The following is a 23,686-nucleotide window of genomic DNA, read 5'->3' on the forward strand; positions in this document are numbered from 1 at the left end:
ATCACGAGAAGTACTTGGGTGGAAATCATCAAAATCCAGAAATTATCACCGCTTTCATTCTTTTCCTTGGGAGATGAATCATGGGTGGAGCAAGGACCAAAGCCAGAGGGATCTAAGGATCATAGGAAGAGACCCCCAGGGCTTCCAAATGGAACCTTGGGGGTTATATTTTGGACGTGGCTCATGGGGTTTGGAAGGGTAATGCTTGCTCAGGACTAGCTCAGTACACGCAGGGTCTGCAGATCAAAGAATGGAGGACGGAGACTTCCTGCCAAAAAAGTAGCCCATAAAATGCTTTATTAAGCACAGAGAAATGAGCTTTGGCAGGAGCACACTTGTACACGTGCAGGAAAAGTGATCAAGGTAAAGAAGCCAGTAAAAACCTCTAAGAGCCAGAACGGCAGACATTCTTCACCTTCGAGGAACAGAAAGAGCAGTCATCATTGTGACAGCCGTAATCAAGTGACATTTCCAGCAATGAGGGATCATGGCATCAGGCCATTTCCTCCAGGAAAGTTGGTTATGGCTTGGGAAGTGTTGGCTTTTCTGGGGCCTCTCTCTGAACAGTGTGGCCCGTGATAGATTTGGATCGACTGAGGCCTGGTGGTAGCACCATGACTGGGAGCAACTCAGACCCCAGAGGAGAGGGCCGGGTCCCAGGGAGACATTCCAGTCCTTGCCTGACCTCCTCCCCCACCCCTCCCCTCATCCATTCTGGGTTTTCAGACAGCCGAGAACAACTTCTTGCCAAAGTCTCAGTGATGGATTTGGAGGTGCTACCTGTTTGGAGGTCTGGGGACTTAAAAGATTTCAACTGCATCTGTTTCATCTGTTTAAGTCTGGCTTCAGTGTGTCTGCATGATGGATGTGGCCCTGCCGTTAGAGGGGGGACACCTGGGCCATGTAGGGTGTGTAAGTGTAACGGGGATTTTAGGGCAGTAAAGCTGGTGTGATTTTGAGAAACAAAACCAAACCACAAGGAGCATTAAAAGAAGAAAAGGGATCCCACCATTGACACGACCATGCCCCAGTCCTCTGGCATGATTTCTGAAGCCCCTTGTCGTCTGTCCCCCTCTTTTCCCACCTCCCTGTGTTGCCAGAGCATGAGACTGCCTGCAGTTTCCCAAGTGGACTGCAGGGGGCCGACTCTCAGGGGTTCCTCTACCTCCTGGAAATCCTCTCCCCTTGAGCATGGGCTAGGTCAGCTTGTAACAGGGTATGAAAGTGATGGGAAGTCATTTCCATCTCGTTGCTGAGGCCAGTGGCTATGTTGAAGAGGACCACTTGGCAGGGGGCTAAAGGCAGCATCGAGCCAGCTAGGCCGAGGCCCTAAGTCCAGCAATCCTTGAAGAACCATGATAGGCTAACAAACACGTGAGCTTGGAAATGAAGCCCTCTTATAAGCCATCAGATGGGACCCCAACCTGGCTAGCACTGTGATTGATGCCCTGGGAGAGCCCTGAAGGTGAAGACCCAGCTAAGTCGTGCCCAGATTGCTTCCCCACAGACACAGTGGGATCAAAAAAGTGTGTTGTTTTGAGCCACTAAGTTTGTGGGTCATTTGTTAGACAGTAATAGATATTAGTGTAAAGCCCTTGAAATTTCGTGGATCTGTGCCTTTGCTTCTGATCTTCCTAATGCCTGGAAAGCCTTCCACCACCACCCCTTGCCAGTGTGGCCAATCCCCATTTGATGTTTAAAATGTAGTTCAGGGGCGCCTATGAACTCAGTGGGTTAAACCTCTGCCTTCGGCTCAGGTCATGATCTCAGAGTTCTGGGATCGACCCCACATTGGGCTCTCTGCTCAGCGAGGAGCCTGCTTCCCAGTCTCTCTCTGCCTGACTCTCGGCCTACTTGTGATCTCTACATCTTTGGAAAGGCCCGCCCTCCCTTCCCCCAAAACCCTGCCTTCCGATGGAATTGACTTTTCCCTTCTTGGACCTTGCACAGACTTTTCATAGCATTTAAACCTGCAGTGTGACTTGCTGTATTTTCTGTCAGTCTCCATAGAAGCCCTCCAGTTCCTGGAAGAGGAACATATTTTCAATTGTTAGAACTGCAGTAGACCTTTCAGAAGCACATGAAATCAGATGCTCCGAGGGCTTAGGCAGTGATGGAGGAAGGGCCCAGACTAGGCTGGTGGTAAGTGGCAGCGGTTGCTGGGAAAAAAAACAAGGTGGGCGGAAGGAGGTAGCCCTTGTCCCATGGGTTTTGGGACAGAACAGAAACAGAGTGAGAGAGAGGAGGGATGGCAGGGTGCATCTGGAGGGAGGTTTAATGCTGAACGCATGCCCAGCTCATCAGGAGCGCAGGGCTATGCAGGGACACAGCTCAGCGCCTTGGGATCTCCTTACATGTTGTAAAGATGTGAGGCCCTCCCCCCATGTTTTTAAGTTCTTTGTAATTTTAGGTGCTCTAATACATTTACTTGCTTATTGCTTGGGGAACTCACCACATTGTCTTGTTGAACATTGTAGCTGAGGGTTTTGCTGAGGAAGAGGCCCATGGTTGGCGTTCATTAAGAATGTGCTGAGTTGGGGAGGAGTCAAGAAGACGGAGAAGTAGCAGGCTGAGACTACATCAGGTATCAGGAGATAAGCTAGATAGCTGATCTAAACATTGCAAACACCTACAAATCCAACGAGAGATCGAAGAGAAGAAGAACAGCAATTCTAGAAACAGAAAATTAACCACTTTCTGAAAGGTAGAACTGGCAGAGAAGTGAATCCAAAACAATGGGAAGATAGACCGTGGGGGGAGGGGCCAGCTCCTGGCAAGCGGCGGAGCAACAGAACACAAAATCAGGACTTTTAAAAGTCTGTTCCACTGAGGGATATCGCTCCAGAGCCTAAACCGGGCTGAAGCCCACACGGGGTCAGCGTGGCCCCAGGTCCCGCAGGGTCACAGAAGGATTGGGGGTGTTGGAGTGTCGCAGAACTCACAGGTATTACAATGGGGAAACCAGCTACAGAGACAGAGCCGAGGGCTGAGCTCTCAGCTCGGGATTACCTTGAACCAGTCGCAGGCTGGGTGAGCTCGGAGCGCGGCCGGAGGCCGGAGATACTGGAGTGATTGGGCACTGTTTTCTGGGGGCGCACTGAGGAGTGGGGCCCCAGGCTCTCGGCTCCTCCAGGCCGGAGACTGGGAGGCCGCCATTTTCATTTCCGTCTTCCAGAACTCTATGGGAAGCGTTCAGGGAACAAAAGCTCCCAAAAGGAACCAGAGCCGATTACTTAGTCTGGCCCCCGGTAAGGGTGGTGCAATTCCGCCTCGGGCAAAGACACTTGAGAGTCACTACAACAGACCCCTCTCCCAGAAGATCAACAAAAAAAATCCAGCCAGGACAAAGTTCATCTACCAAGGAAAGCAGGTTCAATACCAAGGACAGCAGCGGAATTCCAGAGGAGGAGAAAGCAAAGCACGGAACTCATGGCTTTCTCCCCATGATTCTTTAGTCTTGCGGTTAATTTAATGTTTTTTCAATTTTTTTTCTTCTTCTGATAAATATTTTAAACTTTTACCCTTTTCTTTGTTAACGTTTTTTAACTAGTTTATCAAATATATATTTTTTCTTTCTTTTTTATATTTTTTTCTTTATTTGTTTTCTTTTTTTAATTTTTTCTTTTTTTTCCCTGAACCTCTTTTTATCCACTATCTCACCCCCACACAATTTGCGGTCTCTTCTGATTTGGTTAAAGCGCATTTTTCTGGGGTCTTTGCCACCCTTTTAGTATTTTATTTGCTCCTTCATATCCTCTTATCTGGACAAAATGACAAGGCAGAAAAAATCACCACAAGAAGAACAAGAGGCAGTACCGAAGGCTAGGGACCTAATCAATACAGACATTGGTGATATGTCAGATCTAGAGTTCAGAAAGATGATTCTCAAGGTTCTAGCCAGGCTCAAAAAGGCATGGAAGATATTAGAGAAACCCTCTCTGGAGATATAAAAGCCCTTTCTGGAGAAATTAAAGAACTAAAATCTAACCAAGTTGAAATCAAAAAAGCTATTAATGAGGTGCAATCAAAAATGGAGGCTCTCACTGCTAGGATCAATGAGGCAGAAGAAAGAATTAATGATATAGAAGACCAAATGACAGAGAATAAAGAATCTGAGCAAAAGAGGGACAAACAGCTACTGGACCATGAGGGGAGAATTCAAGAGATAAGTGACACCATAAGATGAAACAACATTAGAATAATTGGGATTCTAGAAGAAGAAGAAAGAGAGAGGTCTATTGGAGAGAAGTATTGGAGAGAATTTCCCTAATATGGCAAAGGGAACAAGCATCAAAATCCAGGAGGTGCAGAGAACCCCGCTGAAAATCAACAAGAATAGGTCCACACCCCGTCACCTAATAGTAAAATTTACAAGTCTTAGTGACAAAGAGAAAATCCTGAAAGCAGCCTGGGAAAAGAAGTCTGTAACATACAATGGTAAAAATATTAGATTGGCAGCAGACTTATCCACAGAGACCAGGCAGGCCAGAAAGAGCTGGCATGATATATTCAGAGCACTAAACGAGAAAATCATGCAGCCAAGAATACTCTATCCAGCTAGGCTATCACTGAAAATAGAAGGAGAGAGAAAAAGCTTCCAGGACAAACAAAAACTGAAAGAATTTGCAAACACCAAACCAGCTCTACAGGAAATATTGAAAGGGATCCTCTAAGCAAAGAGAGAGCCTAAAAGTAGTAGATCAGAAAGGAACAGAGAAAATATACAGTAACAGTCACCTTACAGGCAATACAATGGCACTAAATTCATATCTCTCAATAGTTATCCTGAATGTTAATGGGCTAAATGCCCCAATCAAAAGACACAGGGTATCAGAATGGATAAAAAAAATAAAACCTATCTATATGTTGCCTATAAAAAACTCATTTTAGATGCGAAGACACCTCCAGATTTAAAGTGGGCGGGTGGAAAACAATTTATCATGCTAATGGGCATCAGAAGAAAGCTGGGGTGGCAATCCTTATATCAGATCAATTAGATTTTAAGCCAAAGACTATAATAAGAGATGAGGAAGGACACTATATCATACTCAAAGGGTCTGTCCAACAAGAAGATCTAACCATTTTAAATATCTATGCCCCTAATGTGGGAGCAGCCAACTATATCAACCAATTAATAACAAAATCAAAGAAACACATCAATAACAATACAATAATAGTAGGGGACTTTAACACAACCCTCACTGAAATGGACAGATATCCAAGCAAAATATCAACAAGGAAATAAAGGCCTTAAATGACCCACTGGACCAGATGGAAATCACAGATATATTCCGAACATTTCATCCCAAAGCAACAGAATACACATTCTTCTCTAGTGCACATGGAACCTTCTCCAGAATAGATCACATCCTGGGTCACAAATCAGGTCTCAACCGGTATCAAAAGATTAGGATCATTCCCTGCATATTTTCAGACCACAATGCTCTGAAGCTAGAACTCAATCACAAGAGGAAAGCTGGAAAGAACCCAAATACATGGAGACTAAACAGCATCCTTCTAAAGAATGAATGGGTCAACCAGGAAATTAAAGAAGAATTGAAAGAATTCATGGAAACAAATGATAATGAAAACACAACAGTTCAAAATCTATGGGACACAGCAAAGGCAGTCCTGAGAGGAAAATATATAGCAGTACAAACCTTTCTCAAGAAACAAGGTCTCAAGTACACAACCTAATCCTACACCTAAAGGAGCTGGAGAAAGAACAAGAAAGAAACCCTAAACCCAGCAGGAGAAGAGAAATCAAAAAGACCAGAGCAGAAATAATGAAATGGAAACCAAAAAAAACAATAGAAAAAATCAATGAAACTAGGAGGTGGTTCTTTGAAAGAATTAATAAGATTGATAAACCCCTGGCCAGACTTATCAAAAAGAAAAGAGAAAGGACCCAAATAAATAAAATCATGAATGAAAGAGGAGAGATCACAACTAACACCAAAGAAATACAGACAATTATAAGAACATACTATGAGCAACTCTATGCCAACAAATTTGACAATCTGGAAGAAATGGATGCATTCCTAGAGACATATAAACTACCACAACTGAACCAGGAAGAAAGAGAAAACCTGAACAGACCCATGACCAGTAAGGAGATTGAAACAGTCATCAAAAATCTCCAAACAAACAAAAGCTCAGGGCCAGACGGCTTCCCAGGGGAATTCTACCAAACATTTAAAGAAGAACTAATTCCTGTTCTCCTGAAACTGTTCCAAAAAATAGAAATGGAAGGAAAACTTCCAAACTCATTTTATGAGGCCAGCATCACCTTGATCCCAAAACCAGACAAGGATCCCACCAAAAAAGAGAACTACAGACCAATATCCTTGATGAACACAGATGCAAAAATTCTCACCAAAATACTAGCCAATAGGATTCAACAGTACATTAAAAGGATTATTCACCATGACCAACTGGGATTTATTCCAGGACTGCAAGTTTGGTTCAACATCCGCAAATCAATCAATGTGATACAACACATTAATAAAAGAAAGAACGAGAACCATATGATACTCTCAATAGATGCTGAAAAAGCATTTGACAAAGTACAGCATCCCTTCCTGATCAAAACTCTTCAAAGTGTATGGATAGAGGGCACATACCTCAATATTATCAAAGCCATCTATGAAAAACCCACCCCAAATATTCTCAATGGAGAAAAACTGAAAGCTTTTCCGTTAAGGTCAAGAACACGGCAGGGATGTCCATTATCACCACTGCTATTCAACATAGTACTAGAAGTCCTAGCCTCAGCAATCAGACAACAAAAGGAAATTAAAGGCATCCCAATTGGCAAAGAAGAAGTCAAACTATCACTCTTCACAGATGATATGATACTATATGTGGAAAACCCAAAAGACTCCACTCCAAAACTGCTAGAACTTGTACAGGAATTCAGTAAAGTGTCAGGATATAAAATCAATGCACAGAAATCAGTTGCATTTCTCTACACCAACAACAAGACAGAAGAAAGAGAAATTAAGGAGTCAATCCCATTTACAATTGCACCCAAAACTATAAGATAGCTAGGAATAAACCTAACCAAAGAGGCTAAGAATCTATATGCAGAAAACTATAAAGGACTCATGAAAGAAATTGAGGAAGACACAAAGAAATGGAAAAATGTTCCATGCTCCTGGATTGGAAGAATAAATATTATGAAAATGTCTATGCTACCTAAAGCAATCTACACATTTAATGCAATCCCTCTCAAAATACCATCCATTTTTTTTTCAAAGAAATGGAACAAATAATCCTAAAATTTATATGGAACCAGAAAAGACCTCGAATAGCCAAAGGAATATTGAAAGAGAAAGCCAAAGTTGGTGGCATCACAATTCTGGACTTCAAGCTCTATTACAAAGCTGTCATCATCAAGACCGCATGGTAATGACACAAAAACAGACACATAGATCAGTGGAACAGAATAGAGAGGCCAGAAATAGACCCTCAACTCTATGGTCAACTAATCTTCGACAAAGCAGGAAAGAATGTCCAATGGAAAAAAGACAGCCTCTTCAATAAATGGTGCTGGGAAAATTGGACAGCCACATGCAGAAAAATGAAATTGGACCACTTCCTTACACCACACACGAAAATAGACTCAAAATGGATGAAGGACCTCAATGTGAGAAAGGAATTCATCAAAATCCTTGAGGAGAACGCAGGCAGCAACCTCTTCGACCTCAGCCGTAGCAACATCTTCCTAGGAACATTGCCAAAGGCAAGGGAAGCAAGGGCAAACATGAACTATTGGGATTTCATCAAGATCAAAAGCTTTTGCACAGCAAAGGAAACAGTTAACAAAACCAAAAGACAACTGACAGAATGGGAGACGATATTTGCAAACGACATATCAGATAAAGGGCTAGTGTCCAAAATCTATAAGGAACTTAGCTAACTCAACACCCAAAGAATAAACAATCCAGTCAAGAAATGGGCAGAGGACATGAACAGACAGTTCTGCAAAAGAAGACATCGAGATGGCCAACAGACACATGAAGAAGTGCTCCACATCACTCGGCATCAGGGAAATACAAATCAAAACCACAATGAGATATCACCTCACACCAGTCAGAATGGCTAAAATTAACATGTCAGGAAATGACAGATGCTGGCGAGGATGCGGAGAAAGGGGAACCCTCCTACACCGTTGGTGGGAATGCAAGCTGGTGCAACCACTCTGGAAAACAGCATGGAGGTTCCTCAAAATGTTGAAAATAGAACTACCCTATGACCCAGCAATTGCACTACTGGGTATTTACCCTAAAGATACAAACGCAGTGATCCGAAGGGGCACGTGCACCCGATTGTTTATAGCAGCAATGTCTACAATAGCCATACTATGGAAAGAACCTAGATATCCATCAACAGATGAATGGATACAGAAGAGGTGGTATATATACACAATGGAATACTATGCAGCCATCAAAAGAAATGAAATCTTGCCATTTGAGATGACATGGATGGAACTAGAGGGTCTCATGCTTAGTGAAATAAGTCAATTGGAGAAAGACAACTATCATATGATCTCCCTGATATGAGGACGTGGAGATGCAACATGGGGGGTTAGGTGATAGGAGAAGAATAAATGAAACGAGATGGGATTGGGAGGGAGACAAACCATAAGTGACTCTTAATCTCACAAAACAAACTGAGGGTTGCTGGGGGGAGGGAGTTTGGGAGAGGGGGAGTGGGGTTATGGACATTGGGGAGGGTATGTGCTATGGTGAGTGCTGTGAAGTGTGTAAACCTGGCGATTCACAGACCCTGGGGATAAAAACACATTATATGTTTATAAAAAAATAATAAATAAATAAAATATTAAAAAAAAAAAGAATGTGCTGAGTTGGGGTGCCTGGGTGGCTCAGTGGGTTAAGTTTCTCTACCTTCGGCTCAGGTCATGATCTCAGGGTCCTGGGATCGAGCCCGCATCTGGCTCTCTGCTCATCAAGGAGCCTGCTTCCCCCGCAACCTGCCTCTCTGCCTACTTGTGATCTCTGTCAAATAAATAAATAAAATCTTAAAAAAAAAAAAAAAAAAGAATGTGCCAAGTCAGAGTGTTATGGCATTTCCACCGTGGGTGGCCGGAACCCTGGAACAGAGAAATGAAGAAGGACCAGTACCAGATGGTGACAGCTGATTGCTGGGGAAGAGCCTGCCCTGCTTCTCCACCCCTGGCTGGTGGGACCCCCTGGCTGGGGCGCTTATGACTCACACCTCCCACCAGCTCTTCCTGAGCATCGACCAAGCACCAAGCCTCATATCAGGACTGGGGGTGCAATGACAAGGCAGGACAAGCTTCCTGACCAGGGGTGGAGAGAGCCTTGAGGTACCTGCAGGGGCCTCCAGGTGAGGACAGAGAAGGGCCCAAGCAATGGGCTAGGCCTGGACGGGGTGGGATGAATGGGAGAAGACTTGTTTTGGGGGCCCCTTGAGTAGATGGTGGGGGAGGATCTGGGTGTCCCCCGTGAGGAAGGATATTGTCTTAGACTGCTCCGGCTGCCATAAACCACCATAGATTGTGTGCCTCAAACAACACACTTTATTCTCTCTCAGCTCTGGAGACTGGGAATTCCAAGATCAAGTTCCAGTAGGGTTTGGCTTCTGGTGAAAACTCTCTTCCCCATCTCCGGAATGCTGCCTTCCCGTGATATCCTCATATGGCAGGGGGAGCTGGTGGGGGGTGGGGGAGGAAGAGAGAGAGCTCTGCCTCTCTCATAAGGCCACCAATCCTTAGGGCCCCACCCTACTGACCTCACTTAGCCTTCATTACCTCCTAAAGGCCCATCTACAAAGACTGGCACACCTCAGGGCTACAGCGTCAACATATGCATCGTGAGGGACACCGTTCAGTCCACAGCAGTTGTTTCCTTCTGGATCCAGGAGGTACAACTCCATGCGCAGACAGCCCACTCCACCTTTTCTCGGGCCACACATCCAAGCACAACGCCAGGGCTCTCCAGCTTCCAAGTGCGGTGCCGGGAGCGTCTGACTCTTGATCTGATATGACTTCATTGCTCCAGGGGTGGCACATGACACTTCAAAGCATTGGACTTCCAGAAATGACAGGACCCAGGTTCCGCAGCGGGTGCGATGCTTGTCACAAGAAGCCATTGTCCTGCTTCAGGGCAGCCTGCTTGCTGGGAGCACGCGCCACGCTGCCCCTGGGGTAGGAAGTCACGTCAGCACCAGGCGGAGAAAAACACTTACAGCCATTATCTTGCCCGCGGTGATGGGCGCAAAACCTCTGTCCAGGACGGACCGGGATGTCAGCCCAGTAATGACTGATCCAGGGGCTTGAGGTGTTTCCCCGGGGTCCTGAGTACCTGCGCCTCCCAGTGTGAGATGAACCAATAGACTTGCTTCAACCACAGATCATTCTCTTTCTTGCGGTTTCCGCATCTCTAATCTCTGGGATTTATTTGGTGTGTGGAAGTGGGGACACACGTCTTAAGCGACAGAGAGAGCAAAGCAGTGGCAGAGGGCATGGAGCTGATACCCATTCCTCTGGCCCCCCCAGGAGAGTGACCTGCAGACCTCCCTAACCCGGCCAGAATCCAGTTTTGGAGAATTAGCTCACCTCCAAAACATACACGCTTTTCCTATTGAAAAGCAATAAAAGCTCATTATAGAAAGTTAGGAAATATGGAAAAGTACAAGGAAAAATATTGTCCAGAATTCAACCATTCCAAGCCCTTACGACTGTGATAATATTGTATCTTGTCCATACTTTAATCCATGGGCATGTTTGTTTTATCAAATTTTATTTATTTTTTAAATATATTTTTTAAGGATTTTATTTATTTATTTGACAGAGAGAGAGAGAGTGAGCGGAAGCAGGAGGAGCAGCAGGCAGCAGGAGAGGGAGAAGCAGACTCCCCACTGATCAGGGAGCCTGATGTGGGGTTCAATCCCAGGATTCTGAGATCATGACATGAGCCTAAGTCAGACACAACCCACTGCACCACCCAGGTGCCCCTGTTTTATCAGTTTTAATCATATGGTAAATATAATTTTATCCTGATTTTTTAACAGTTCCTGTTACTGGATAAGCATTTAAAAAGCACTACAAACTTTGTAAACTTATTATTGCCCTTTTTAAAACTCCCTTAGTTAAACATAAATGGTTTATTTTTATTTTTTGCTGTTTAGCAATATAAGTGTTTTAGGCAATGACTTTGCCTCTGGGAAAAGTCTGTTTGGGCAATGGCGTATTTTTATTAACAGCGCTTTCTAAATTTTCTCTGTTCTCAATTTAGATCACAAATTTGACTCAAGAGTTGTTTATTGGTAATTTTAAAATTCCGAAAGTGGGTGCCTGGATGGCTCAGTCAGTTAAGCATCTGCCTTTGGTTCAGGTCATGATCTCAGGGTCCTGGCATTGAGTCCCGAATGGGGCTCCCTGCTCAGTGGGGAGTCTGCTTCTCCCTCGCCTCTGCCCCTGATTTGTGCTCTCTCTCTCAAATAAATAAAATCTTAAAAAAAATAATAAAAATTCCAAATGGTGGGTTTTGTTTGTTAAAAATCACTTAAAACGGCTATTACTTAAATTGGCAGACATGTTATTCCTCTTTGCTATGCACTTTCAACTATTAACTGTTGAATTAACGTTGAACATCTTTGTACATAATCTCTTCCCTTAGTACCTGATTTCTCAATGGGAGTGATAACTGTCCCTGGGTGGGGGCGTGTGAAATAAATCCTACTCTTTTAATGTATAAAACATGGATATAAATGCAGCACATAAATATATAGTATATCTGTGTTTCGAAATTGTAGGGGACACAAGAAAAAAGGTGCTAAAAAAAGCCTTTTAAATAAAGGACCAATAATAAAAAGAAAAGGGCAAGAAGCAGTTCCTGGGAATAGAGGCCCAGCATGGAAATAGTAACTCAAAGGGCTTGAACATTTTTTAAAAATTATTTATTTATTTATAAAGACTTTATTTATTTTATAGAGAGAGTGTGTGTGCAGGGGGAGGGGCAGTGGTAGACACAGAGAGAGAGAATCTTTTATTTATTTATTTGACAAAGAGACAGTGAGAGAGGGAACATAAGCAGGGAGAGAAGGAGAGGGAGAAGCAGGCTCCCCACTGAGCAGGGAGCCCGATGTGGGACTCAATCCCAGGACCCTGGGATCATGACCTGAGCCAAAGGCAGACGTTTAACTACTGCTTAAGGACTGAGCCACCCAGGCGCCCAGAGAGAGAGAGTCTTAAGCAGACTCTTGAGCTGAGCATGGAGCCCAATACGGGGTGTGATCTCACGACCCTGAGATCATGACCTGAGCCAAAACCAAGAGTTGGATGCTTGATTGACTGAGCTACCCAGGTGCCCCAAAAGGCTTGAACATTTTAAAGGGCTTGATACATATTCCAGATTTGCATTCTACAAAAGTTATACCGATATGTACTATCTCCAGCAATATAATGGTTTTATCCTAATTAGCTCATTAAAAAAAAAAGTCTATGAAGTGTCCACAAGAAGAATGCCATTTATCCATTTATAATCCAATTCTCATTTTGAACATTCAACAATCAGTGTTGTCAAGAACACAAGCTTTGCTGGGGAGTAAGGAGGGCGCTTGTCTGATGAGCATGGTGTGGTGGGTTGAACCACTATATTGAACCTGGAACTGATACAATACCCTCTGCTAACCTACTGGAATTTAAATAAAAACTTTTTTAAAAAGAACACAGGCTTTACGATCAACAGGCATGAGCCCTGTAACCTTGGGCAAGTCACTTCCCCTCTCTGAGCCTCAAATCCTACCCTGTGATAAGAGAATTTTCATCTACAGCCAGGGTTCTTGGCTTCAAGGAATGAAGACGTATTCTGACCTATTCAGGTACAGGAGAAGTTTGGTGACGGGATTTGTGCCGCTCAAGGAATCACTGAGAAGCGTGGGTCCACCCGAGCTTAGAAAATGTGCTAGAAACAGAGGAGGAGCCACGGGACCCACTACCCCCCACATCCAGGTGTTGCTGCCAATGTTGCTGCTAGAACAAGTTCTCCCTGTCCCCTTCTTACTGCCACTTGTTCCTGATTCAAATCCAATGGCCAGACTGGGTTGCACAGCATGTCCTGCAGAAAGCAATCGTGTGGCTTTGCAACCTCTTGTGAGCAGTGAGAGAAGGGGAGCCCCACACTTTGTGAGGGAGAACTTCCCCACACCCAAGAAGGAGCATTAGATACTGGGCAGCTAAGACACCGAAGTCAAGAAGTCTCGGTTTGTCCTTTATGGCACTTTATAGGGTCTTTGGGAGGATTCCATGAGCTGGATGTGGAGTCAGCAAGCGTTTGGGAAGAACTCAGTCCATAGGAGCTATCTGTCTCCCGTGATTATTCTCAGCCATAGTTCTGTTCTGCATGGGAGCTCCTGCCCCAGGACACGCATACACACGTGCACGCACACGCACACACACACGCTCATGCACATGTCTCTTTAAAGAAAATGCATAGGTGAAAGTTCCATACAGGGTGCTGGGAATGCCACAAGGCCATGTCTGTTTACGTGTCCGGTGGTTGTAGAGCCCAAAACTCAGGGGAGGAAGTGATGGGGCTGGCAGGCGGGCTGGGAAGGCTTTGCGGAGGAGGAGGGGAGCAATGTGTGATGAAATGAGGGCTGTTGCATAATTTGGCTCCTGCCATGGGCTTGCATGTGTCACAGCTCTTTGGCACAGGCCAACAGCCCCCCGGGGTGAAGCTTCATCTGGTCTTCAGCCTCCAAAACTTGGGGCCCACACTGTCTATGCAGTGAACTCTGCCCCTCAGCCTGCCGTCCAGGGACATGTGCGTTGGTGGACCACATGAGGCCTTCTGGAAAGCCCCAACGGGTTGCCAGATTGTCTGAGAATCCTGACTCCTACTATGATACTGCGAGTTGATACCTGTGACAATAGCCGTCCATCGCTTTGGACATCGAATGCATACCAGCCCCTCCCGAGAGTTTCTTCCAGCTCCTTCATGCTCCCCGAGGCTGGGGCCCAACACCTGCCCACACAGTGGGCAGGACCACCATGTCCTTGCCCAGATGGTGGGAATCGGCTTCTGTCTTTCCGTTTGACAACAGCAGTGAGCTGCTATTTTTAGCTTTGCATGGGAAAGTCTGAGGGAGCCGGGAGAAAATGGATCGGCCAAAAATCTTTTCCAGGGCAGCTGCCTTCTCAGCCAACATGGAGCAAAAGAGGGGAGAAGGGAGGTAGAGATGTCTCAGTCACTCCATTAAATACCACTGACTGCACGATCCTCCCTCGAGCGCCTGGCAAGTAGGGACAGTGGAGAACTGAATCATTCTTGGGAGGCAGACATTCTTTGCCTGTGAGAGGGACAGGAAAGGAAGAGAGGAGAGATTCATTGTTTTCTGAAAACAGCCAATACCATCCAAAGGCTCTGTGGGAGCTGCCTGTGGGCGGTGAGCAGGATGGGAGGTGGCCCAGTGGTCAGGGGTCCGGTGACAGCTGATGGAAGAAAGCCTAATAAGATAGAGAATGTGGGATGAGGCGATGGGTGGCAGGCCGAGCAATCGGTCTCCATCAAACAGATCGAGAGGTTCAGTGCAGGGTGGTGGGTGGAGCAGGGGCAGGGCGGGGCGGGGCAGAGGAAGGAAGGCCCAGGAGGTCTGTGTGTGACATGGTGGGGTCAGGGACTACAGTCAGGAACTGGCTCGGGCAGCTGGGATGGAATCAGGGGCAAGACTCTAAGCCTGTGAGGAAAAGGAGGGCACAGCACGCGGCCTGTCTTTGGAAGAAATGAAGTGTCAGCAGCCGATGCTGTCACAGCGAGGCAACATGACCTGAGTCCAGATTCCTGATTCTTCATAGCTGAGTGAGCTCAAGCCAATCAGTCGGCCTCTCTACACTGTGGGTTGTGCAGCCTGATGTTACTGTGGGAGGGCAGGTGTATTCAACTGTATTCACCAGAATTGTTCCTCGGGAGAGCATTGTGGTTTTTGGTTTTTGTTGTTTTTCTTGTTTTTGTTTTTGTTTTTTAAGATTTTATTTATTTATTTGACACACAAAGAGAGATCACAAGTAGGCAGAGAGGCAGGCAGAGAGAGTGGGGAAGCAGGCTCCCTGCTGAACAGAGAGCCCGATTTGGGGCTCAATCCCAGGACCCTGAGATCATGACCTGAGCCGAAGGCAGAGGCTTAACCCACTGAGTCACCCAGGCGCCCTGAGCATTGTGTTTTGTAGGAGAGCCGTGATGTCCTGTTTGGGGGATGATGCTGATGCCCCAAGACATGGACCCCGTCTAGGAAGAGCCAGGGGAGGGTGGGAGACTGCGCAGTATGCATCGTGCCCCCTCCTCTTCTGACCCTCAAGTCTCCCAGCCAAGTTCTCAAGCTCTTGAGTGATCTGGTGGACAGAGATCTTTTGGGCTAATCAGAGGAAGGGCTAAGGTTTCGGTCGGGGCCGATGTGGAGCCAAGATGCTGCAGGACACGTGAATGGGAAAGGGTGCTCAGCCTGCTTCTGCGCTACAGTCACTAAGAGATTAATGATATGGGGCACTTGTGCTGAGGAGAAGCACCCTGTCCCCTGCTTGGCAGGATGCTGGTGCTCAATCAGTCATGGAGCTGCTCATTAGCCATTAGCGGGCGGGGGGGGGAGAGCCCCCTGGGGATGGGAGGAGAGGCTTCTACCTGGGCTTCAGGTTCAAGGAGGGGCTTCAGGCATGGCAATGAAGCAGAGCCCCAGGGGGGCAAGATGGGGCAAGTCAGCTCAAGGACATCCTGGTGCCGAGCCCCCCAATCCCAGAGCCAGCCTGCTGAATGGCCGAGGAGGGACTAGGCGCAAAGCAGGACTGGGGTTTGCCATCCAGAAGGCTTGATGATCTCTAAATGCTGTTTCTAATCTTTCTTGAATTTGATGGATGCCAGACTGAGAAAAAAATGATGACTCCTCAAAAAATGATTTTAATGTTCACGTGTTGCACCCAAACCTAAGGGTTTGACTAAGTACCCCGAAATCTCTGTTTCTCATTCAAGGGACTGCAATGCAAAGTTGTGTTTTTCCCTCTTGTTTATTTAAAACCCTTGTTTTTGACTTTTTCATTAATCTGTTCCATTACTTTTAATGCGGCAGTATCTCGATATAAAAGATTGAAACTTAAACCTAAGGAAAAGCGGGGGCGCCTAGGTGGCTCATTCGGTTAAGCATCTGATTCTTCGTTTCAGCTCAGGTCATGATCTCAGGGTCATGGGATCGAGCCCTGCATTGGGTTCCACACCGGGTGTGGAGCCTGCTCAAGATTCTCTCTCTCCCTCTCCCTCTGCCCCTTACCCTGCTTTCATGCATGTGTTCTCTCTCTCTCTCACTAAATAAATAAATAAACAAACAAAATCTTAAACCAAGAAACCCCCAGAACTAAGTCAAAGCTCAGGAAGAACGCAGGAGCAGGTTCATGTGTTCTTAGCATTGTAAACTTCCAAAAGCTGACCTATAAACTTTGAAACTTTTCTCTGATAAATACCTGAGATAGAAAATTAGAATTACTGACCCTTTCCAACTTTGTCTTTCCCTGAATATACACAGACACACCCCAAACCCAATTCTCTCTTTCCAGGCAAAATTTTGAAAGATCACAACGTTCTCTGGAGAGGTGGAAAGTATGGGAGTCCGTCCCTTCGCTGACGCGTTCAGTTCAGGTGACCTCCTTCCTGGGCCAGATGTGAGGCCATCAGAGGACCCCTCACAAGTGCCCCAAAGCACCAGGCTTTGAATTCATGGGGTTGGGGGTGGGCTCCGTTTAGGACGTGAAAAATAAAGTATCTCCCTTGAGTTGAAAATACCCATTCAGTTTAGAAATTGTTCTTAGTGTGTGTCCTCACCTCGGATGACTGCTTTTTTGTTTTGTTTTGTTTTGTTTGGGTTGGGCCGCTGCCTTCTGCTCGGGTCATGATCTCTGGGTCCTGGGATCGAGTTCCGCATCGGGCTCTCTGCTCAGCGGGGAGCCTGCTTCCCTCTCTCTCTCTCTGCCTGCCTCTCTGTCTACTTGTGATCTCTCTCTGTCAAATAAATAAATAAAATCTTAAAAAAAATTAAAATTAAATTCAAGTTAGTTAACATATAGTGTTTTATTAGTTTCAGGGTAGAGTCGCATATAACACCAGTGCTCATTCCATCAAGTGCCCTCCTTCATGCCCGTCACCCAGTTACCCCATCCCCCCACCCATCATGACCACAGTTTGGACGGCAAGCCTGCGTGTGTGAACAGCTGGGTTAAAGCATGCAGCGCTTTTGGTCGTCCAGCAGAATGCTTGTTTCTGCCTGGAGGTTTAGGAACCCTGTGCCCCGGGACGAGTTCCCCAGATGGAGCCCAGAGACAAGGACTCTCATGCAGGTGAGTTTTGAATGAATGCTCCCAGGGAGTCCAGGGGTGTGGCATGGGACTGGCAAGGGAAGGGGTCTGAGCGAAGAGAGGGTATGCAGCCAGGTCCTGCCGTGGGTCTCTGAGGACAGGCAGGGCCCACATCCCAGTTGTTCTGCTCAGGGGTCAGAGGATGTAGTGTTTGTTCTCCTGTAACTGGCTGAGGGCTGCCCTATGGGGCCACGAATTCCCAGGCACTCCCCGCATGCAGGTGAAGCGAGCTCTGGCATCTGAGGGCAGCGCCTCCTCCCTCCCCTCGGTGGTGGGGCCAGCTGTGGGGAGTAAAAGCGCCTGGAAACAGTTCCTGAGGGAAATGCCCAGTGACAGCCGCTCTGTCCCAACCTTGACACAGCCTTGGCCTCTTCGTTATGCGTAGGGCTCTTCCGGTCTCCAGAAGCTTCGCCTGTGTTGCAGACGTGAACAAACAGTCCTCAAGTTACATGCTGCTGACGGAAGCGTGACACGGAGTAGTAGCCACCTCAGTCTGACTCTGCCGTCCGGTTACAAGAGAGTTCAAGATGGCTCTGGCAGGCTAGGGATTTCTCTGTGGAGGAGATTCATGCCCACTGTGATGAGCAACCTCCGGCCGTGGGTCCAGCGAGCGGCTGGAGGACGTCTGTGCTGGCCTCCAGTGACTCCGCTCCATGAGGGCTCTCCCTGGCCTGCTTCTCTCCTCACATGCTGTCCCCCATCTTGCCTCTTCGGGGCAGCCTGTGAGGACCTTCATGGTCTGCGCCCGCCTACCTCTTTGCATTCACCTGACACCACGGCGCCCCAGTGTCCTTCTTTCTAGCCGTGTTTGGTGAATCTGGCAAGCCTCTACAAAGCACTTATTGCATGCCCAGCGCCATCTCTGGCCTGGAGAGACAAAGATAAACCACACGGATGGCACTGTGGCCTCCACAGAGCGTGTGGTCCCCGGCGTAATACGAACGAACAAACAGGTGTGATAGAGCCGTGCGGTAAGCGTTAGGAATGGGGGTCAGCGAACGGATGCCACCTGGACTTGGGAGGTCAGGGATGCTTCCCGGAGGAAGGGACGTTTCGTCGGGGACCCACAGGGCAGGATGGGAGAGTAAGCCAGCAGAGGGCTGGGGACGTGAGAAGTACGTTCCTGACAGTATTTGAGTAAAGGCTGGGGCAAGGAAGAAAAAAATTCTGTAGGATGGAAAGATAGAAATGGAGCCAAAAATAGGAAGAAGGAGAAGTAGGGATGGAGCTGGAGGGGCAGAAGGAGGCCTGACCCCACAGAGATTCGTAAGGCGGCCTAGGGAGGGGAGGACACGACTAGCAGTTCCTTGCCTTACCCTGCACTTGTTTCCTTGGTGCCTTCTCACCTGACATTCCCCTGTCCCAGGGCCGCACCACTCTGAGCCTGCCTGGGTTCTCCTGAGCCTCCCCAGTGGTACTGAGACCAAGCTGAGGGTGGGGACTGTCTCCGAGACCCCAGGGGCAGGGCCTGGCAGGGCAGGTGCAGACCAGCTTCGGGTTGGATGGCGGTCTGGGGCCAGCGGAAGGTGGCTGGCCAGAGGGGAAACAGGAAGAGCATGGAGAGGCAAAGAGGGACAGAATATCGAGAGAATACTGAAAGAGAACAGAAAAGGGAAAAGAAGGGGACATTTCACTCAGCGTTTCGAGCTTCTTAGGGAAAAGGAATCAAAGTGCAATTCTTACTAGAATGAGAAGGAACCACAATGATCACCTTTAAAACGGCACAATATAGGAGAGAAATAGTGTATGCAAGACTGCCCAGATAGATCAAGGTAAAGAGGCCCCTGGACAGAGGCTCGGTAATGGCAGTGATTTGGGCCTCTGCCCATCAGTTAAGAGCAGGATCCTCTGAGTCCTCCAAGCAATGGGAATGGTCAGTACCCGCTGCAAAACTGTGGTTTGCTTTTATGGCTTTAATTAAATTCAATTAACTATAATAACCAGGGCTTCTGCCTGCCCCACTCTCCCTTTCAAAACATTCTATTTTAGCTGTTGGGCATGGAGCTTCTGGACTGAAAAATCTCTCTCAATCTCTCTCTCTCTCTCTGTGTGTGTGTGTGTGTGTGTGTGTGTGTGTGTGTGTGTTTGCCTTTACTAGAAGGGCAGGCTGACCTTTGAAGAACTGAATTACAGTAATAGGAACAGAAACAAGTTGCTTAAGGCAGCCCCGAGTCCCTAATGCTGTCCCTTCCTTATCTCAGAGCCCGGCACCACGGGCCATCAAGTGCAGAGGGGAGAGCGGAAGCACTGAGTTAGGAAACCTGGCTGGACAGCCCACTGTCTGTCCTTTACCAGCTGAGGGATCTTGGGCTCCCCTTCCAAAATGTTTGCTTCTTTCAATTCTAGAAGCATACCTAAGGGAAAGCTAAAGAATTAAACTTACTTTTAACACTTAAACAACTTCTAAATACAAGCCTGTTTGGAGAAAGAGGGGAAAAACAGGCAAATGTCAGTCTTTGCAAAAGAGCAACAGGAAGCCTGAGTTGGCAATGTTTTTCTGAGTACTTTAGAGAGCTGAAGGTCAAGGTGCAGAAGGCCTAGTGAGGGATTGTGGGTCCGTGCCATGTTCAGCCCTCTCAGGGGAGTTGTGCCTCTCGCATCTCCCCTGGCCGGCCTGGCACCAGGAACTTCTTTCTGAGTCTTGTGGAAGATTCATCCTGGGCCCTCCATAGGGACTCTGTGCACTTTCCACATGGGATCCAGCTCAGGCCCCATGGAAAGAATTGAGGGGTACCTATTCCTAAATATCCCAGGGGGAAAAAATGAAAAAAACCCTTGCAAGGAAAAGGAAAAAGGTCATCCTTTCTCAATACAGAGACATCATATTATGATTCTTGGAAACCACAACAGAAATCAGAACAAAGAAAAATCAGGATCCATTCTGTCTTGAAATAAGTACAGACCAATGACATATGGTAGCAGTGAGTTTCTCCTGGGGCTGAGTCTGAAGAGATCTGCAGTTCTCAAGGGCATCTGGATGGTGACAGCAGCCATTGGCAATGGGGGCTGGTGTGGTCAGAGCTCTCCCTTCCCCGGTGGCAGACAGGGCTTGTGTGCTGTGCTTGGACTGTGGGTCGGCAGTCAGCCAGGCTCTACACCAACCACATCTGCCACTTTGTACCTCTGGGCTTTGGAGGAGGAATTTATTCATGCTGCCTCAGTTCCGCACCTGTAAAATGGGGAGAATAATGGTGTTGATCTCAGTGTTGCTGAGAGCATTTAGTGGATGAAGACAGGCCAGGCAGCTACAGCTACTCGGTACGTGGTCTTTACTACTGCCATATTCTGATCCTAGCTGTGCAACCAGGAACATTACCAACCTCTTTAAGCCTTCATTTCCTCCTTATAAAAAGGAGTAAAAATACTTACCTTGGGGGCATTGACCAGTTTAACTGGAATGGTGTCCAAACGTGCTCCCTGAGTCGGGGTCAGTAAATGGTAGCCTTCCCAGTGAGGGTTTTCCTGAGTTTTCTACATTTTTCCATGACATCTTTTCAAATGCAGATCTAATAAGCTCACCTGTCCTCTGGACAGGACAACGTCTGATCCTTGCTCAGAATGGCAGGAAGCCACAGCCGGTAAGGCAGGCAGCCTGTCAGGAAGAAAAGACCTGAATAAAACCATCACTGAAGGAAACATTTGGGCTTCGTGCTGAGCATGTATTCATTTACTTAAATCTCAGAGCACTCTTGTGAGCTAGGGCTGTTCTCATTCCCATTTGTAGGTGATGAGACTGTGTCCGGGGTTTAGCAGAAGTGGGATTCAGACAGGAGGGGCCTTTGGCTCTGGAGTCTGTGTCCTGAACATGTGCCCCTGACTTTGCATAAAAAACTTTCTACGGAGAGAGGAGGCTGGGAACATGTGGAAGGAAGCCAGAGGAGAGGCTGGGAGGGTGTTGTGGACACCCGGTCCACCTTCATTTTCAAGCAGCTTCAAGGAAACAGCCCAATTATTCATTGTCACCCGAGCAGCTGCGGTCTCTGGTCCTCCATGTCCTGGTAATCATCCTTCCCTGCTTCCTCTCTCCCCTCCCCCTGTCCGCCTCATTGATAGGAACAGGGACACACGAGGCCAGCAAACTCAGTGACCGCACACAGTGTCCTTCTGTGTGGGTCACTGGCTCACAAGGTCAGCACAACAAACTCACCCCACTGCAAGGACTGTCCCTGGGAAGCTGGGGGAGGGGTGGGGCCAGTGTTTCGTCTTGGTCTCCAGCCTGTCTCCAGCCTGTCTCAGGCCAGTACAGGCCTGGGTGATTGGAGAGGGAACACTGGGGGAGGGCGAGTGAGGGTGGCGGAAAAAGCTTGACCTGCAGAGAGATGGGTGGAGACTTTATTTGGGCATTTCAGAAGATTACTCCAGACGCTGCTAAGTAGAATAAGATTTTGCACCTCTAACCTCTCATGTACACCAAGCGCCTTACTACCTTGTTTTGGTAACAACTAGACTTTGAATCAATCACCTTCCGGCTCCTTTTTAAAATCATAAATGTCAGAAATAAATCCTTATTGTTGATGTGACTGTTGGGAGGAGGTGGGGAAAGATCACGCAGCCTGTGAATCAAACATCGCCTGTAGAACATTCTGTTGGTATAACTAGAAGATCAGTGTTCCTTTTCCCAACAAGAGAGAGTCTAAGAATCATATTGTAAATCTGTGTAACACCTAGTTTACAAATTATTTTACATATATTTTCAGGAGATGGAAAATCTTTTTGCTTGGGATTCTTAACCCTCTCAAAATAAAATCTCAATATACTTCGTTCTGGGCACAGCTTTCCAAGGCCATGCTGCAGAATGGGGCTTTCTTGTCTCCCTTTATTTAAAGATTATATGAATCTCAGGAAAAGAAAGCCACTGATTTTAGGTGACTAAGAGCAAAGATTTAGAAAGAAAAAAGAGGACTTGTTTGGAAGATCTGCCTATTTGGGGAATAGAGAGAGTTTTCTTTCTTCGAGCCTGGAGGATTTATGGATTTATGTTTCCTCCTTAAGACAAATGACCCAAGCACTTTTTTTTTCCGGCACTGACACTAATCAATTACCTTTGTTACTAAAGAAATAAATAATCTCTACAGAGTAATAGAGTTAAAATGCACTAGAATCTAGTGTTTGGGGTTATGTGAGACTTTTTGTTTGCTTTTGTCTCTCTAGAGCTGCGCTTTGGCTAATTTCTAGTTATGGAATAATTTTTCCTTTTGCCACGAATCCTGAGCCACAGGAGACAAGTCAGAATGTTAGGGCCGGAAGGGACCTTGGAAAACCTAAGCCGCATGTCTGGGGACGGGGGTGGGGGGGTGGTGGGGGGTGGCGTGGGGAAGCGCGGGCTGGAGCGCATCCCCTCTGGGACGTGCGTACCTCAAATTCTCTACCCTGGACGCTTGCTGTCGAGCTGTCCCTCCTTTTCATATCTCAGCGCTTTGACACAAAACCTTCGTCCTCCGCGGCAGCGGCAGGGGCCGGGGGAGGGGGATGCGTACCCCCAGTCAAACAAGTGGTCCAGGCATTTGAAAGGGTTCGGCGTCGGGGCGGACGGGGTTCCCGCCACCTTGCGGCGTTTGGGCTCCGCGAACGCGCGCCGCACTGCCCGCCCCGGGCGGCCCCGTCTCAGCGCCCGGCTCCGGCGGGGCGGCCCCGGCCTCGCCGCGCCAGGCTCGCGGGGGTCAAGTCCAGGTTGCGGCGCAGGAAGGCGGCGGGGGAGGGGCGGCCCGGCCGCGCCCCCACCTCCTCTGCCCTGCGCGGTGCGCGGAATGTTGGGACCGTTCCACTGGCGTGGTATGTCTGTGTAAACATCGTTAGCCTCGGGAGCCGACGCATTGCGCGTTTTTAATTTCGCCTTACCAATTGCGGCCTGCCCGCGTTGGAGAAGAGGACGGAGACCTCGCCTCTCCGCCCTTGGGTTGCATTCCCAGGCGCCCGGTTTCCTAGACACGATGGGGAGAGGTGCGCCTCTTCGTTTTCTGCACCCAAGGGTGATTGATGTCCGTGCTACATTCTCAACGTACCTCATTTGTAACATCTCTGGCTCAGGGGGAAATCTTCCCTACTCACCTGGAACTGGCAAAACGTGGCGTCACATGAATGTTCACTCTTTAATCTCCCGGGCGCCAGGAGAGAGCAGAATCCTCTTACCACCAGGCCTTGGCGAGTGGAGAGGGCCCAGTCCCCTCTGTCTGCAGGCCCAGGGGTCCGCGGGCCTCTTACCCTTTTGCCGGCTGCCACGTGTCCTCCTCACTGGGTTCCTGCGTCTCCGCAGCGCACCCACCCCTCTCCCCAGCTCCCAGCCTCGCTCATTTCTCAGAGTAC

General features: G+C 47.6%; 1 long non-coding RNA gene across 1 annotated transcript; it reads right to left on the reverse strand.

Annotated features, from left to right (window-relative positions):
• Positions 1 to 20,292: 20,292 nt before the first annotated feature.
• On the reverse strand, positions 20,293 to 22,997 carry LOC123954705. The gene is made up of 3 exons (XR_006821114.1): positions 22,739 to 22,997; positions 20,903 to 20,975; positions 20,293 to 20,552 (listed from the first exon to the last, which is right to left on the reverse strand). It is a non-coding gene; the product is annotated as an uncharacterized LOC123954705 (long non-coding RNA).
• Between the last annotated feature and the right edge of the window lie 689 nt (positions 22,998 to 23,686).

This window comes from Meles meles, chromosome 12 (assembly GCF_922984935.1).
Source record: "Meles meles chromosome 12, mMelMel3.1 paternal haplotype, whole genome shotgun sequence".
Classification (NCBI taxonomy): domain Eukaryota; kingdom Metazoa; phylum Chordata; class Mammalia; order Carnivora; family Mustelidae; genus Meles; species Meles meles.